This window comes from Dermacentor variabilis, chromosome 10, assembly GCF_050947875.1.
Source record: "Dermacentor variabilis isolate Ectoservices chromosome 10, ASM5094787v1, whole genome shotgun sequence".
Taxonomy (NCBI): Eukaryota; Metazoa; Arthropoda; class Arachnida; order Ixodida; family Ixodidae; genus Dermacentor; species Dermacentor variabilis.
This window is the reverse complement of record NC_134577.1, coordinates 25,512,269-25,528,172: the sequence shown is the minus strand read 5'-3', so window position 1 is coordinate 25,528,172 and position 15,904 is coordinate 25,512,269. Positions and strand designations below refer to the sequence as shown.

At 47.1% G+C, this 15,904-nt stretch overlaps 1 protein-coding gene and 1 long non-coding RNA gene across 2 annotated transcripts in view; one reads left to right on the top strand and one right to left on the bottom strand.

Annotated features, from left to right (window-relative positions):
- The window catches only part of LOC142560184 (uncharacterized), an 80,171-nt gene that overhangs the window by 19,537 nt on the left and 44,730 nt on the right, over positions 1-15,904 (bottom strand). Inside the window, exons 3-4 of the long non-coding RNA XR_012823316.1 lie at positions 11,301-11,375; positions 5,025-5,093 (exon numbers count right to left, since the gene is read on the bottom strand). This is a non-coding gene — a long non-coding RNA (uncharacterized LOC142560184). The remainder of the gene's footprint in view (positions 1-5,024; positions 5,094-11,300; positions 11,376-15,904) is intronic.
- The window catches only part of LOC142560181 (uncharacterized), a 62,530-nt gene that overhangs the window by 3,290 nt on the left and 43,336 nt on the right, over positions 1-15,904 (top strand). The window lies entirely within an intron of this gene.

Here is a 15,904-nt window from a genome sequence, read left to right as displayed (position 1 = left end):
AAAAATGAAAGAACGTTGCCCACACGGCGCATCATACAGACGTCTTCGCACACAAATTTAGCCTGCAAGCCTTTGTGTCATAGTTGTTACGATACGGCGAAGTACTGACTGGGTTTGTTCTTTTTTTTAAAGAGTGGGCGATGCTGCACATCCATCCTACGTGCTTACGCTGATGGACAGCCATACCGAAAAAAAATCGTTACGAAGACACTCGTCCCAGACGCGCGCGAAGCACAAATAACGGCGTGTACGGAAACACGAAAAGCGTGAAGAACCAGAACCACCTATAGACTAGTCTAGGTGGTTCTGGTAGAACCCAGTCGCGGGCTTCGGGAGTTCTGCTGGGCGTTTCTGGAACTGCTGCATTCGAACTGCGCGTGTGAAAAGTACGCGCCAGGCACGAAGTCGGCACGCGCACTCATGTACTCTCGCGCGAGCAGACGAGATGATGAACGGTCCCGCGCACCTGCCCCAGGGGGTGGGGGGCTAGGGGGGTGTGAGGGGGTACGGGGGGGGGCCCCGCGGCCACGCTTCGGCGTCATCCGTCAGCGCAGAATCGCACATGCGGCACGTCGGTGCGCCATGCATCCCGGCCGATGCGCGGCGATTATGCAAAACGTACGACCCGCCGCGTTGTGTGTGTTGAGGAGCGTGTCGGCCGGCCGGCCGCCGCGACGCCGTGTGACGTCGGGCGAGTCGGTCACGACTCCGGAGGAGCGCGAACGTGTTCTTACATAAGCGGGGTTTCCGATGCGAAACCGCGTTTAATTCGCCGAGCAATCGGCACAGAGAGAGCCTCGTCGATTGCCGTGTTCCTTCCTGTCACTGTTTGCTTGTTCGTTTCTCACGACTGTGTGGCGTCAGTGGCGATGCGTGCGATAGCACACGTCGCCAACGCTATGCGTCGAATCGCGGCCGGAGAAACGTTGCATACAACGAATATTTTTATTAACCTGTCAAGCTGACTTCGCTACCGGAGAATACGAGACAGGCGTTCTTCGCGTGCGGGACGATTCGGCGGTGTGCTTTCGAAAGGTATTTCGGCGTTCCGGGCTCTTCCGCAATGAACACGTGAGCACGTGCGTGGGATATACAACAGAAAAAGAAAAAAAACTACAGATGCGACAGCCACGCAGGACATAGAAGGATCAAATGGCTTCGAGATTCGACTGCAGGGGTGTGGGCGAATCTGCATTTGAATACCACATCCGCGATGTTACGTCGTACTCGCACCAACTGGTGTTGGTGCGAGTACTACTACTGCGAGTATCAAATGTTGAAGCTGAACTATGTAGTCAAGGGTTCGACGGAATACCATCTGGTCGTGTAAGTCGTGTAAGTTTCGGAATCCGTACGAATCCCGAAACGTCATTTTGTTTTCGCTATGGTCAGCGACCTGCTACTTCTGCAATGAAGCTGAAGAAGCATACATATGTCACTTAATTATGCGATGACCACCACAATATCGAGTTCACCCAATTCCTTAAACCTGATTGCCATCAAGCGACCTGAGACAAAAACAGAACGAGCACTTAAGAAACATGGTCACTTTCATACAGACACGCTCAGAGGTCGTGTGATCAAATCTATGTTTCAGAACGAAGAAAGAGACAGTTTTGTGCTCATTATTACTGAACTTGCGCTTCATTTTAACACAAGTGAATTTTACCTAGCACAGTTAACAGAGGCCCCCTCTCCCCACTCCCTCCCATGCACCCATCGTTCAGCTTGCGTACCACTGGGAAAGTACAAATCTTGCAGAGTTACTAAAAAATTGAAACATTAAACACCCGTTTCCTTGTTTCGCTCATCAACGTTAACCGCGCAATTTGTGACGTGTGCTATACAGTTAAACCAACACGTTGCCGAGAAACGGTGACCTATATATCGCTACTCCACTAACTCCAAGAGAATCTTAATTTGCATAAATAGGTGGCACACATAGCTGGTTTCGTACTAGGCCTCGCAGGTGATCATCCTGGTATCGGCGTGTTCTACATCTCAACGTCGGAACGGCTGAAGTACGCGCAGTCTTGTGTCTGAGCAAAATTTCGTTCCGTAACGTTCAGTCGATTCTCGCTCTCGACAATTACCGCATGGATTTCTTTTTTTTTTTTTTCCTCGAGGGAAATTTGTTTACGCGAATCGGAAGCAGACTCGTTTACGAGTCCCGGCAGCAAACTATAAGCGCTACGCCGAAGCAGCCGGGTGAGATCGCGAGGCGAGATTCGCTATCTCTCGACAACCGCGCCGCTTCTCCTGCAGTCTTGGTGAAGTCTCCCTGCAAGTCCGAAATAAACGAGGAAGCAAAAATAGCGATATGCAACGAAAGCCATCAGATCTTGTCTGCGGCCGTATCATCAAATCGCTGAGGTGAGACTGGCCTCATACGTGGGCCACTTCTTATTCACGAATTCTGCTCTCAAGGACGCTGGTATACATACCTGAAGCCAAGTGCAGCGCGAGGGAGAGTATGGTTGCGACACACAATTTGTACTTGCAGTCGCTTCGTGTACGCCTTGAAGGATTTCCATCAGATCAGTCTGCGAAGTATCTGCCCTTGCCCACCTCTCTCCTTGAGCACTTCACCTCCCTCACCACACACGCACAAATATATATATATATATATATATATATATATATATATATATATATATATATATATATTAGTCATATCATAAGAAGCCAACAAACAATGACACCAAGGACAACACGGGGGAAATTACTTGTGCTTAATTAATGAAATAAAGAAACGATAAATTAATCGAAATTAAGGTGGATGAAAAAACAACTTGCCGCAGGTGGGAATCGAACACCCACAACTTGCGCATTTCGCGTGCGATGCTCTACGAATAATTGAGCTACCGCGGCGCCGTTTTCCCATCCACTTTCTTGGGTATTTATGTGCCGTACTAGAACCCTGGGAGTGTTAGCCAGCGCCACCGCTCACACACCTTGGCGGCGGACGTGGCACGTCCTCCTTGCCGCAGGCGTCGCGAGAGCGCCGGTTCGGTTCCCACCTGCGGCAAGTTGCTTTTTCATCCACTTTAATTTCGATTAATTTATCGTTTCTTTATTTCATTAATTAAGCACAAGTAATTTCCCCCATGTTGTCCTTGGTGTCAGTGCTTGTTGGCTTCTTATTATATATATATATATATATATATATATATATATATATATATATATATATATATATATATATATATATATATATATATCATGGCATAAGAATCGATCAAATAAGGACACCAAGGACAACGCAGAGGAAATTACTTATTCTTACTAATTGAATTAAAGAAATAATAATTTAATGAAAATGAAAGTGGATGAGAAAAAACAACTTGCCGCAGGTATAGGGAACGATATCTCGTCTGCGCAATTACGCGTGCGGTGCTCTAACCAACTGAGCTACCACGGCGCTGCTTTCCCATCCACTTTCTGGGGTATTCATGTGTTACTACTGGAACTAGCCCAGGGAGTGTCAGTGCCACTACTCACCACCTTTTATATATATATATATATATATATATATATATATATATATATATATATATATATATATATATATATATATATATATAAGAAAGATTGCCTGTCGAGCTTTTGTCTATAGCCAACTCTTACATTACATAATATTGCAGTGGAAGAGGTACACAGCGAACTACTTTACAATTGCGGACCAACCTGTATCGTGCATAACGAAAAGGTCAACATGTCCTGGCCAGATTTCTATTTGCATCGCGTATTGCAAACACCGCAGTAGCTTATTACTTTGCAAGAAATTTCCCCGTTTTAGCAAAATCATTTACGTGCGCCCACGGCCACGTTTGGTCTTGTATAATGAATTCGGGCCAAGGCGCCCGCGCTGACTCTTTGTCGGGGCGACTACAACGCGCGGTAAACGTGAAAACGAAACTGAAATTTTCTGGAATTTCTTAAGATGCGGAAAATTCAGAGGGAGAAAACAGAATTTTCACCCCGCGCTTGCTTTAAGAAATCGGGGAAATCGGTACCTACAGCGGTTGTGGCGAATTTGCGGTATCCCAGAAAATAGCAATATATTCAACTGAAACCTACTCAATCCGCAAACGATGCCGCACCTTTTGGTTGGGCAGGGCTGGTTGGTCGGAACGTAACGAAACACGTGATTCATTCAAATCTGACAGTGCTTCCCAAGTGACCTTTAGCTTGCTAGCAGTAGTTGAAAATTATAGGCCGGCAGTAACTAAACAAGCTATGAACCACCTACTTTTTTTTTCTTGCGCCAGAACTACAGGTGTTTTAGACTGCCGGGGAATTTTTATAAAAACATTCGGTAATAACACAGAAAGAAATCTGACAGTTTGAAAATATCGACGTTGTATAGACGTCCAATTGGTCCATTTGCCGTAACGCATGCATTGGCCACATCCAAGTCCGGTCAGTGCCTGAATAACAAGTCCAAGCAAAGGACGTCTCCGCAACATTGCCTTGACGGCGCTAAAGCCTCTTTTAGCGTAAACTGTACGAGACAGGTTCCGTAAGGGGCACCCGTCGTTATTCCGTCATAATGAATAAAGCTTGAGTTGTTTCATTGCGCGTATCTCGTCTCATTTATTTATTTATTTATTTATTTATTTATTATTCATTCATTTACTAACACTGCAATCCCCTCTTTGGATATTTTGGTGGGCGGGTTACACAAATGCAATCGTTAACCAAATTTGACCGCTGGAACAAACGAGTTCCAACAAGCATGGCACATGACACAATGACGCTGCATGTAACGCAATTAAAATAAACTCGACACAAATGACGTTATTCAGCGCTATAAATTAAGGCGACATTTATAGAGCGATAACCTGTGAGCGAAGAACATTCCTGGCCCCGCCCACTTATAAAGACGTTTGAATGTATATACCTAGGAGGAAGAGCCTAGAAAAAAAAAAAGACGGCTTTAATCCATATCTTGCAACGGACGACAATGGGCCAAAGACAAACGTACAAACAGCACTGGTTTTCATATACCTGAAAAGTCATACCTGAAAGTCATCGCTCCACGTATGTTTGTGCCATTCCTTGATCCCGTTTTTTGTGCGCTGCGAAGTGACCTGCGTGCCGGGGGGAAGGTAGATCACCTTATCCGTTGGAAAATAAAGTTTATTCTATCTATCCATCATCACTTTCATAATCCTATTTTTGCGTCCACTGCCAGGACGAAAGCTTCCACCAGCGATCTCCGATTATCATCGTCTTGCGCTAGCTGATGCCAAGTCACTCCTGCAACTTTCCTAGTTCCATTACGTCTCCTAATTTTCAGCCGTTCTCGACTGCGCTTCCCTTCCCTTAGCATCCGTTATGTAATTTATGGTCCACCGTTTATCTGCCCTACGCATTACATGGCCTGCCCAGCTCCATCCCCCCTCTCTTAAAGCCTTCCCTTCTCTCTCTCTCTCTCTCTCTCAAAGCCAACTAGGATATCAGCCGTCTGCTCTCTGATTCACACCACTCTCTTCATGTCTCTTAACGTTATGCTTAACATTTTTTTCGTTCCATCACTCCTTGTGCGGTCCTTAACTTATTCTCGAGCTGCTCTGTTAACCTGTGCGGATCAACTGTGTGTGGAGCGTGAATCACGAACCAGTCATTCCGAACCTCCTATTCTCGTGACATGTTGTGAGCCCGGAAAATAAAAGCCATGCACCTCTCTTGTGGAACTTGACACTCAAGCAGCGGTGGCGGATACGTCTTTGTTTGACGACCAGGATTGCGGCAATTTAAAGTGTACTGGGTGTTACAGCGAACACTTTCAAGATTCTTTTTTTTCTTAAATATTGCTTGTGGCAGATATAGCACAATGAGCACAGTGAGTGAGTGAGTGAGTGAGTGAGTGAGTGAGTGAGTGAGTGAGTGAGTGAGTGAGTGAGTGAGTGAGTGAGTGAGTGAGTGAGTGAGTGAGTGAGTGAGTGAGTGAGTGAGTGAGTGAGTGAGTGAGTGAGTGAGTGAGTGAGTGAGTGAGTGAGTGAGTGAGTGAGTGAGTGAGTGGAGCGAGCGAGTGTGTGAGAGGACTTTACTGAAATACAAGGTAGTCACAAATTAAAGAAACTTTTGTATGACATTCGCGAAGAGCAACCTCGTAAGCTCATTGCTGATAAGTGTATTGACCATAAGTTCGTCGTAGGTCGATCCTCATTAGAATAATCGTATTCGATTCGAAAATTTCGCCCTTCGAACGCCCCTAGCGAGGAGGAAAAAGAGAAGGAGACGCAATGAGCGTAACCAGTGTAAAAGCGGCTGGCTGTCCTTAGTGGGTAAATGGTACAGTGAAATACAGATGATTATATATATATATATATATATATATATATATATATATATATATATATATATATATATATAAGAAGAAAGGGAAAAGATAACACACAACGCGATGCAACACGAAAACGCTCTTTCACATAGTCCGCATACCCCGAAACTGAAGCTGAAATATATAGTAATTTATTATAAATGTTTCGCTTCTGATTAATTTCCTAATAACCAACCAACTTTCTTTCGCCAAAGAAATCCGAGTTTTGAATGAAACCACTCGGCCGCCGTACGGCCAATAACGTCTCTCTCGGAGTCCCTCAGTTACCGACAAATATTCTCAAAGTTCAAGAACCTCTACGACGCGTTCCTGGCACGTCGCTCTGAAGCCAACGTCTCGACAACGGGACAATGCGTCGTGCACAGATCTCGGCGCGTTTCTGTCACCCCGTGCTTCTTGGAAGAAGCAACAAACAGTTCCCCTACCGGTTACCTTCCTCATCGGCCCCCCTCCCCAACTCCACACCCATCCTTTTCTTCTTTGCCAACCAACTTCCCTCACCCTATTCTGCGCACGGGCTTCTCCTCCAGTTCGTCCTCCATTGAGAGCGGGAGGAACGAGCTACGTGCACACAAACGCTGCTTAAGGAAAGCAGTTCCTGCCCCGACAACAAAGACAAGTATACCCCCGTCGAAACGTGGGCAACAGCGCTACTGCTTGTGCGACCACTTCTAAATCACTTTTCGGGACTGCATTTTTCTCCTGCGAAGTTTCCTCTTGATTGAACTTATCAAGTGTGATAGTTGAGAAACACTTATAGGACATTTTAGGCTCGTACTAAATTTTTCACGGCATGCTGCGCCTGGTGTTATCGTCGTGACACAGAGTAAAATTTACTGACACGGTGTAGCAAAAAGGCTAAGTGCTATAATATATAATGCCGCTATCCTGGAAAAGAGAAGCATAGAATCGTTGCATCCTACAGGTAGTGACATATGGGGCAGAAACTTGGAAGTCAACAAGGAAGTTTGGGAACAAATTAAGGACCGCGCAACGAGCGATGCAACGAAAAGCGATCTGAGAGCCGGAAACACGTCACAAGCGCGTTGTTTTTGGACAACACCCATTAAAGGGTTTGGACCTCTGTTTAAAGCTAAACAATGACAAGACAAAAATGCGACGCCAGTACTTCTTTAAGGGACACTAAGGAGAAAAATAATTCGAGCTGTGTTAGTAAATTACCCTCCTCCAATAATAATAATGATAACAATAAACGACCTTACTGCGAGAGGAAATTTACTGGTAGGCCAGAAAAGTCGTTGCGACTAAGGACGGGTTGCGCCGCCGCCTTGAAGTTCCCGCACCATACCGCCGTGACGTCACAGACTTTGACTGCATTTGCCTATAGTTACATATTTATCGGTAAAAACGGACTACGCTCTTTTTTCAAGACGCCGAAGAATGAACTTAGGCATGTTTCAAGAACGTTTACCGAGCCGCAGAAGTACACTTACGAAAATACGATTTCAAGTCCGTGACGGCACACTCGCCTGTGCCGGCTCTGTGCGTGGTTTTAAACGCGAAATTAATTAAAGACTCGGCTTCAATTTCTCGTTTTGTATAATCAAACTCTTACCGCGAAATTTTAATTTCAAAAATGAGTTTTGACGTAATACACTTCATCGGACTAAACGGACTTTGCGTTTCCCAACAGAGCCTCTATAGAGTCTCTGTTGAGACGTTTGTATGCGAGTTGAACCGGAGGAAAGCGTCAGTGACGTTTCGGGGCGTTCGGAGAGCAATGAAGCGAGATTCGCGCGCCCTGGTTCTCGCGATGCGCTTGCAAGGACGCAACCTGAAAACGTCGCGCACCGCCGCGAAGAATGCGGATTGGCATCGCGCTCAGCGCATGCACACGAACGGAACGAAAGCAAGAACAAAAGGAAAAAGAAAAAGAAGAAAACAGCGCGATGACTTTGGAGCGGGTAAAAGTCGCGCGGCTTGCGCTAGAGAGAGAGAGAGAGAGAGGGAGGACACACGAACCGCGAAATCCGGATTCACCGTGCAGTGGTGAGCACACAGGGCCGTGGTTCGACCTTCGACGGCCCCGCGCGAGTGCGTTATACCTGGAAAGTGCGTCACTGGAATTTTGCGCATAGACGACGACGACGAAGCACAGCCGCGCGATCGCTCGCCAGATACATTTCCTCCTCGCCCTCTTAAGCCGCGAGTGCGATGACACCACGTTGGCTTTGGTTGCGTTACGGTTCCTTGGAGGAACCGCACGAGTTTCCCGCAAAAGTTACTGGAGTGGAAACTCTAGCAATGACGTCGTTCGGCCACTTTGGGAATGATGGCTGGTACATGGATCCGTCTATAACCTTCGTAACTGGGGCTTCAGATGTTCTTGCGACGTTATCTATATATGAATGTATAACATATCAAATGCGATTTCTAAGGAAATTTATAAACCTAGGGCATATTGTATAACACCACAAGATCATCTGAAGCTACGAGCACGAAGACTAGGCAGATATATGCGCATACCCGTCATCCTAGCACCTGAAGAGTTCCCTCTAGCAAAATTTTTATAGGAAACTCTCGTGCGGGTAATGTATACCCTAAGATCGGGTGGCGCGCTCCCCCGATCTCGGAGGCCAAGCGCGAGTAAAAACTGGAAAGTGCATCATTGGAATTTGCACTTGGGTCGCCACAGTTAACGCTATCGCACGGCCTATTTCCTTCTTGTTCTCCAAGTTGAGCGTGCGACGACACCATCTTCGTTTTCGTTGCGTTCAAGTAGCTGAACCAATTGCGCAAGGGTAATGCCGCTCCACAGGACGCGCGGATTAGTACCGTACAGATCTCGCCATATAGTTAGTACAGTACAATACAGTACGGTACAATACAGTACAGTATGCATAGTATAGTATAGCTTTCGCTGTTCAAATTTTTCGAAATCTTCGTTTTGCCTTTTTTTCCGGATGGTTTCCAAATCTAGACAATCCTCTTACACAACGGCGACTGTCCGCGGAGAATCCTTACACTGCACCATCGGCGAACCAGTTGACCAAGCTCTATATGGGTTTCCTAAGGCTTAAAAATTTTACTTTATTCTGCTGTGAGCACGGTGGTTAAGCGAAGGCCTTAAGTGACTCCTCCTCAGAACAGTGCAGTAGATTACTTAATCGCGGTATTTTTGTCCAACCGGTCGAGATTCGAATTTGCGCGTTTAGTCGCTGATTAAGTCTTGAATTAAGCCATTTCGCTGATCCGTTAATGCAACGTATCTAGGAGACATTGCCGCAGGAAACAGGCGTGTCCGATAGAGGACGAACACAATAGCGCGTTTAACCATTTGGACGAGATCGGCAAGACACTTTTAGATACTATGTATACGTAAATGACTAGGGAACCGTTACTAAGCATAGTTGAACCACGGAAGCAGACAAATTCGACGCAGCCAATGATGAAAGAAGCATGTCTGATTTGCAGTACCATTCCCCGGACATATACTATAGTGATTAGGAAGCGAGTTAGACGACTTTTGATTGGATTCATCCGATACCTTAATTTGATCAACATGTGCTGAACCCGTGTTAAGAATGAATGAGATGCTTGACGGGAACAATTGCCATTCAAGAACGCCTGGCTAAACACGCCTGAGTCCGAATTATTTTCACAGTTAATTCAAGACAGAACAATTACCGGAACAAGCGCACAGGAGACAAAAATGCACTAGCATTAACCCAAACAAAGGAAAAGTGATGTCAAATAGCTAAGAATCAGAAAGCGGTTAACTCGCCGTCTGCTCCACAGAATCAAAATAACACTAGATTACAACAGACACAAGGAATGCGGCAATCCCCGAATAGTGTACCAAAAAATTCGTCACGTTCACGTTACTAATTACGGTGTACATACATACGCAAGTTTTTTTTTTTTTTGTCGCAACAGAATTCTAAAACATCGCCCGTCACAAATTGCAGAATTCTACTGCTTTAACTGAATTACTCGAAGAGGAGGACATTACGTACACAAGAGATCGAAAACAAAATTTAACAAAGCGAGTTTTACCTAATTAATTTTAGGGCATTTACTGCAATTTACGAATTAGAGCCGGTGAGTCTGAAAGGCTTGAAAATCATTTCAAAGCTAAACACTAGAAAATAGTTTCGTGAATGGCACCAGTTTCGAGACATCCGTCCCTAAAGTTTGCAATAAAATGCATTACCGATCCAACTGAATGTGTCCTGCACTGCTTAATAAGACGGGTTTTTTTTTTTTTTTTTTTTTTTACTATGTGGAACAACGCATTTTTGCCGCAAATTTGACGGAGGCAGCTCCTCATGATGTCGCTAGAAATGCCGCTGCGCTGTTCACAACTCCAATGTTACTGTATTTTTGCAAAGGACATACGTTTACGGGAAGAATAAAATTGTGCTATTACCGATTTGTCCATCATTCAGTGCAGTGTGCAGGGTTATTAAATGATAGCTTGCCTATGTCGCGCAATAGCAGTTAAGGGCAAATACTTTATTGATCATACGTATAGGCCAAACTTTTTTCTCGTAGCCGAAGCCATAACGTTGATGCCAGAGAGGGCAAGAAACTAGCCTAATTTGACAATATAATCGCTCAGTCTGGCCACACTGACCATTTAGAGATGCCGTAAGGATGTCGCACAGAAAGCTTTCAAGTACGAGAGGGTGTTGTACAGCACGGATTGCAAGTCAACTGCTGCTGTGGATTCTCAAGTGTCCACAACATCTGAACTTGCTCTCTCCACTTCCTCTCTGTAGTGTTTACACCGCGTGATATCGCGAGTGTAGGTGGTTCTAGGGGGCGAACTATTCAAAGAATAAACATCATCTCTCTCTCTCTCACACACACACACACTCACTCACACGCACACAAAACACCCAACCTGTTCGTTAATTATACCTACCACGGAAGACCTTCCCACCCGGTCGCGTCTTCACATGCGCCAACCACAATGTTTACCGCTCACCACAATCAGTATGGGCGATCTTCCTGGCAATAGTTCCTTGTGAGAAATCCTCTCGGCTGCCTCGACTACGTCCCTCTGTAAGCGCAGAAAACAAAAAAGAAACATAAGAGGAAGAAAAGAATGGCCAAGATATTCAGCGCTTTGTTTTCTCTTCGTTTCTGACCTATTCTTCTTCGCGGCTTCCTCGTTGCGCGCTTGCGCAGCGAGACGCGAGCCGTATCAAATTTACATCGCGCGTCTCTTCATTTCATTGGCGTGACGGTACACCGGCATCTCATTTCCTGTGCCCACCTCTCTAAACAAAAACAAAAAAAAATGCAGTCTTCCAAACGAGGAGGCTCCGGCGGCGAGCTGTCGACAAAACAAGCAGGCACACGCAATCAAAAGCCTACATTCCATACAATCGAACGAACTCGCGAGGCAAACAAACGCCAGCACGCGCCGCCCAGCGCACGAGCTTCACGCAGGTACACGCAAGCCCGAATGATGCGGGCGAGTCGGAGGCAGCGTATTAAAAACCGCGCGCGCGCCCGGTACAGTACAGTCAGTCAGCCCGAAACGTCGGCCAAATAGCCGAAACGTCGTCGTTGCACGGCATCGCGAGTGAGGGGGAGCAAGGAAAGAGAATGTATGGGAAGGTACAAGATATTCGCTGGGCCCGCTCCGCTAGGCGCTCCAGTGAAGAAAAGAAAAAGAGGAGCCTTCCGGCCACTTCCGGGTCCGCCGGTGGAGCTACGCGAACACCGCCGTTACCGAGACGCCCCCCTTTTCTTTCTTACCCCTCTCGCCTTCTCTATTTCTTTGCATTTTCACCTTTGCGTTCTTTCCGTTTCACCGGCTCGCGTGTGAGCGAGCTGCTGGGAGCATCGTGCTCTTCCTACGTACAACACGCTGTCGTCTGGTCGCCGTCGTCTGCTCTACACTCGGTGCTCAGCGCAGACTCGGCGCTGCTGCCGCAAATAGTGCGCGCGTTACGTTGTAGGCCTAGCACAGAGGCCTAACTCCATCACTACCTCCTTCTCCCTCCCTCTCGTGGGTCACGCCTAGCGCGGGCCCACTTATTATTACGCCCTCTAGCGGCGGCCGTTGTGTACATCATGACCGTCCGCGGACGGCTATGCGAGCCTATCTCGCTCGCGTTCTGATCGCTGTTGTGTAAACGGTGGGGCCGGCCGAAAAGGCGACGGGTCGAGACGCCGAGGAGGTGCCTCGAATTGAGCGTGGAGGCTCCGACTTGACCGCGGAGAGGCCGTGCTGTCTGTGTGCGGTCAACTATAGCATAGGGAAGCAACTGGCCGAGAGGAACTGCCCACAATGCACGAGTCTTTGAACGGGAAATGAGTTTGGCATGACGGGCCGCTGGTTCGCCGGATTCGAGGCGCATCTCGACTTAATTCGATCGAGCGGGAGTTTTCTGTGGTTGATTTTTGTTTGCTTTCTTTCGCTGATGCCTTTCCGGAGAATGTCGCCGCACTGGCTTGGCTTCTATCCGAAGCGGATAGCACAAAGACCATCTTTTGTGCGCCTTCTTCTTATTTATAGCTCTTGTATTGTGTCCGGTCGCGTAGTTCAGGGAGGCAATGGCTTACAGGTGGTCTCAGGCAAAAGCGGCGGGCGTTCGCGCCGAATTACACTAGCCGCGCGCAAAGCTGAGCACCCCAAGCGAGCGCTGTATTCAGCAACGCTTTCGTGAAAATAGACACATAGAAGCGACGCGTTTGTGAGGTGCTGGCAGGCGGACATCACATGAGATCTATCTATAAGTCAGCGTAAATAATGGACGCTGACAGCAAGTATAGCTGTTGGCGCAAGCTCACCTCCCGCGTTGATTGCCGTTGAATGTATCAGAGAGATCTGCCTGTCAGGTCAGTGGCTTTGCGCTAGTGAACAGAATGTTACGGCAGCAATTACCGCATGCGCTTTGATGGTGGCACGGTATGCATTACACGCCTCTTGAAATTTTTACGTGCACTATAGATAACCACGGATGGGCAAAATTAATTCCGCGACCTACACTACCTCAAGGCAGCGTTGCCTTGGGACATTAAACGTCAATAAATCGATCAATAAATCGATGAATTAAACAATCAAAAAGTTGGGAGGACAGACTCGAATCAAACAGCACCGATTGACAATTTATTGTATCAAATTCTCGTAAAGAATCGCTGAACGATTGAGTTAGCATCCAGCGGGCGCGGTTTTAGTTTTTCGAGGGTAGGTCCCAGAATATTCAACGCTCCGGGCAGCTAAGTAATATGGCGCTAACACGGAAAACGCAGGTGCATGGGCGCTGTTCACGTTAAGTCTACTGAGCCTAAGCGATGGTCAATCAGCGTGGACGGTGAAGTCAGAGAGCCGACCTGCGTGTCTACTAGTTGCGTGTCTACTAGTTTGGCTGGCCAAACTGTCGCCTGCGTGTCAATTTCTGCCACACAAAGCTTTCGTCGATAGCCCGCATATTATCCCAGAATATTTATTTATTTATTTATTTATTTATTTATTTATTTATTTATTTATTTATTTATTACACAAACACGCATTCACTGCAAGAGCACAATAGCGAGGGGGGATATATACACAACTTTGAACACGGCTTAAAAACAGGTAAGCAAATGCAGAAGTCGCTAGGAACAAAAGGACAGAATCAGGTAAAAAAAAAAGGCAGAGCAATATAGACCAACATGCACATAATAAAATTTGGAGGAGGGCTTCACCTTTAAGAGCGGAACACGATAGCATTCAAAGATCTCTGGCTGCTTCTCACGCTTCCCGGCAACTGCAGCGTATGTAGCCGTAATGTTTACCGAGAAACGCTGGCCGCGAACGCTATGCACGAAGGCGGGCTTTGTGGTAGAAACGCGGCCTCTTGCGTGGGGCGCGATGCGGCGGAGGCGAGCGCCATCTGGAGGTGTTGCAAAGGGACGCGCCGTTCCGAGGCCTCCAAAATATTCGCGAGCTGACGCGCGCAAATGGCGGACGCCATGGCCGGTCTATGTATTGTAGAAACATTGGAAACGGGGGTTTGTTTGATGAACTTGAAAAATGAGGTTTGTTGGAGTTTTCGCGTAAATCACGTTTGTAGACTGTGTGTAAGTCGTACTTAACCGTTTTCTACGTACTTTAGCTTGAGAAATTCAATTAGTTCAGCAACTTCCTTGCGCCACATGGAGGGCCTGGGTATGCGTGGTTCGAAAATATTTTCACCTAAACGACTTTCGACGCGGGACGCCGACGTCGGGTTTTCTGCGTCACGGGGCCCTGAACGCTGTTGTGTTAAAACTGAGAAGAGGATTCGATGCGATGCTTACAATGGTTTTAGGAAGCTGGTTCCATTCAGATGTTCCATTCCATTCGCACTATGTTTTGGTCGCGAGCGCAAGCGGTGCGCTGTGGCCTCTGGTCACAGAAACGTGTCACTCCGCCGCTCGTTCGGTGTCACGTGTATAGACACAGACCCGCGACGCCTTCCGTGTAATAATTACGTTATATTTTGCGGCACAAAAAGTATGAAGCCTAATGTCACATCGAAATACATGACGCATGTGCCCGTACAGTCGGCGTCACCGTTGTGTAGAGCGCGGGAGCAGCGGACGCCGGGTCCTTCCGAAAGCGGCCAGCGACGTCTAACGGCAGCTGCTGGGCTCGAGATAAGTGTCCGAGCTATAGTGGCTACAGGGGGAGGTGTCAGCATCGGCTGGGCTGCGCCGCGTATGGCGGTGCGGCATTTTTTCATGACAGCGACAGGTGGCGCGCTCGTCGTCTCCGAGATGCCTAGCGTGATGTGTTTGAGCAAACTCTCCGGCTCCAAGCGCGCGTCGTGAAGTCTGTGGTGAAGTTAGCTTCGCCTTCTCCGCTTTTGTTTGCTTGTCATACGGAGTTCTGAGTAGCCCCTTCTTGACCCACGCCACTGGAAAAATTTGGTCGGTATGCAGAGTAAGCTGGATGATCTCCTGGATGTGGGCCACCTAAATGAAGTTCAAGAGATGCTAAAGCATTGTGATGCGATGCCAGATCATCGGGAAATGATGGGATCAAATAGCGACTCTCGCATTGCCTACTACGTTAGCGGGTATGTTACCAGGAAAATGCTAATGAGAACAAAGTGCGAAGAGTGTTCTCTAGCTGTTGCTCCAAGCAAAAGACTCGCGCTTGCTTCCGGAAGAGTCGTGCCTTACCAGCCACATGGATAGAGGTGGCCTACTTTACCCATCTCAGGCACTAAAAGACTTGGTTGCTGCGATGGAAGATGCCTTCACGTATTGTTTCAACTTTAACAAGTTGAAGGCTGACAGCATCGTGGGCCTTATCTCCTGCCTGTCAATAAATAAGCTGGATATGGTTGGCTGTGCGCAGCATAGCGTAGAAATCACCAACCAAGTGACACGGTTTTTTGTCATCACGAGGTTGCACGTCCTTGTCGCAGGAGAGAACGCATCAAAGCAAGGGAAGCGAGAAAAAATGAAGTACCTCAAGTTGAGGCGCACGACATAACTGCATAACTGCAAAGTTTATATCAGCAAGACGAACATAAAGCGTTTGTATATGTAAAACAGGAATTGCTCACATCCCATTGTATGCCCAGAAATATCTGCATATCTGAACAG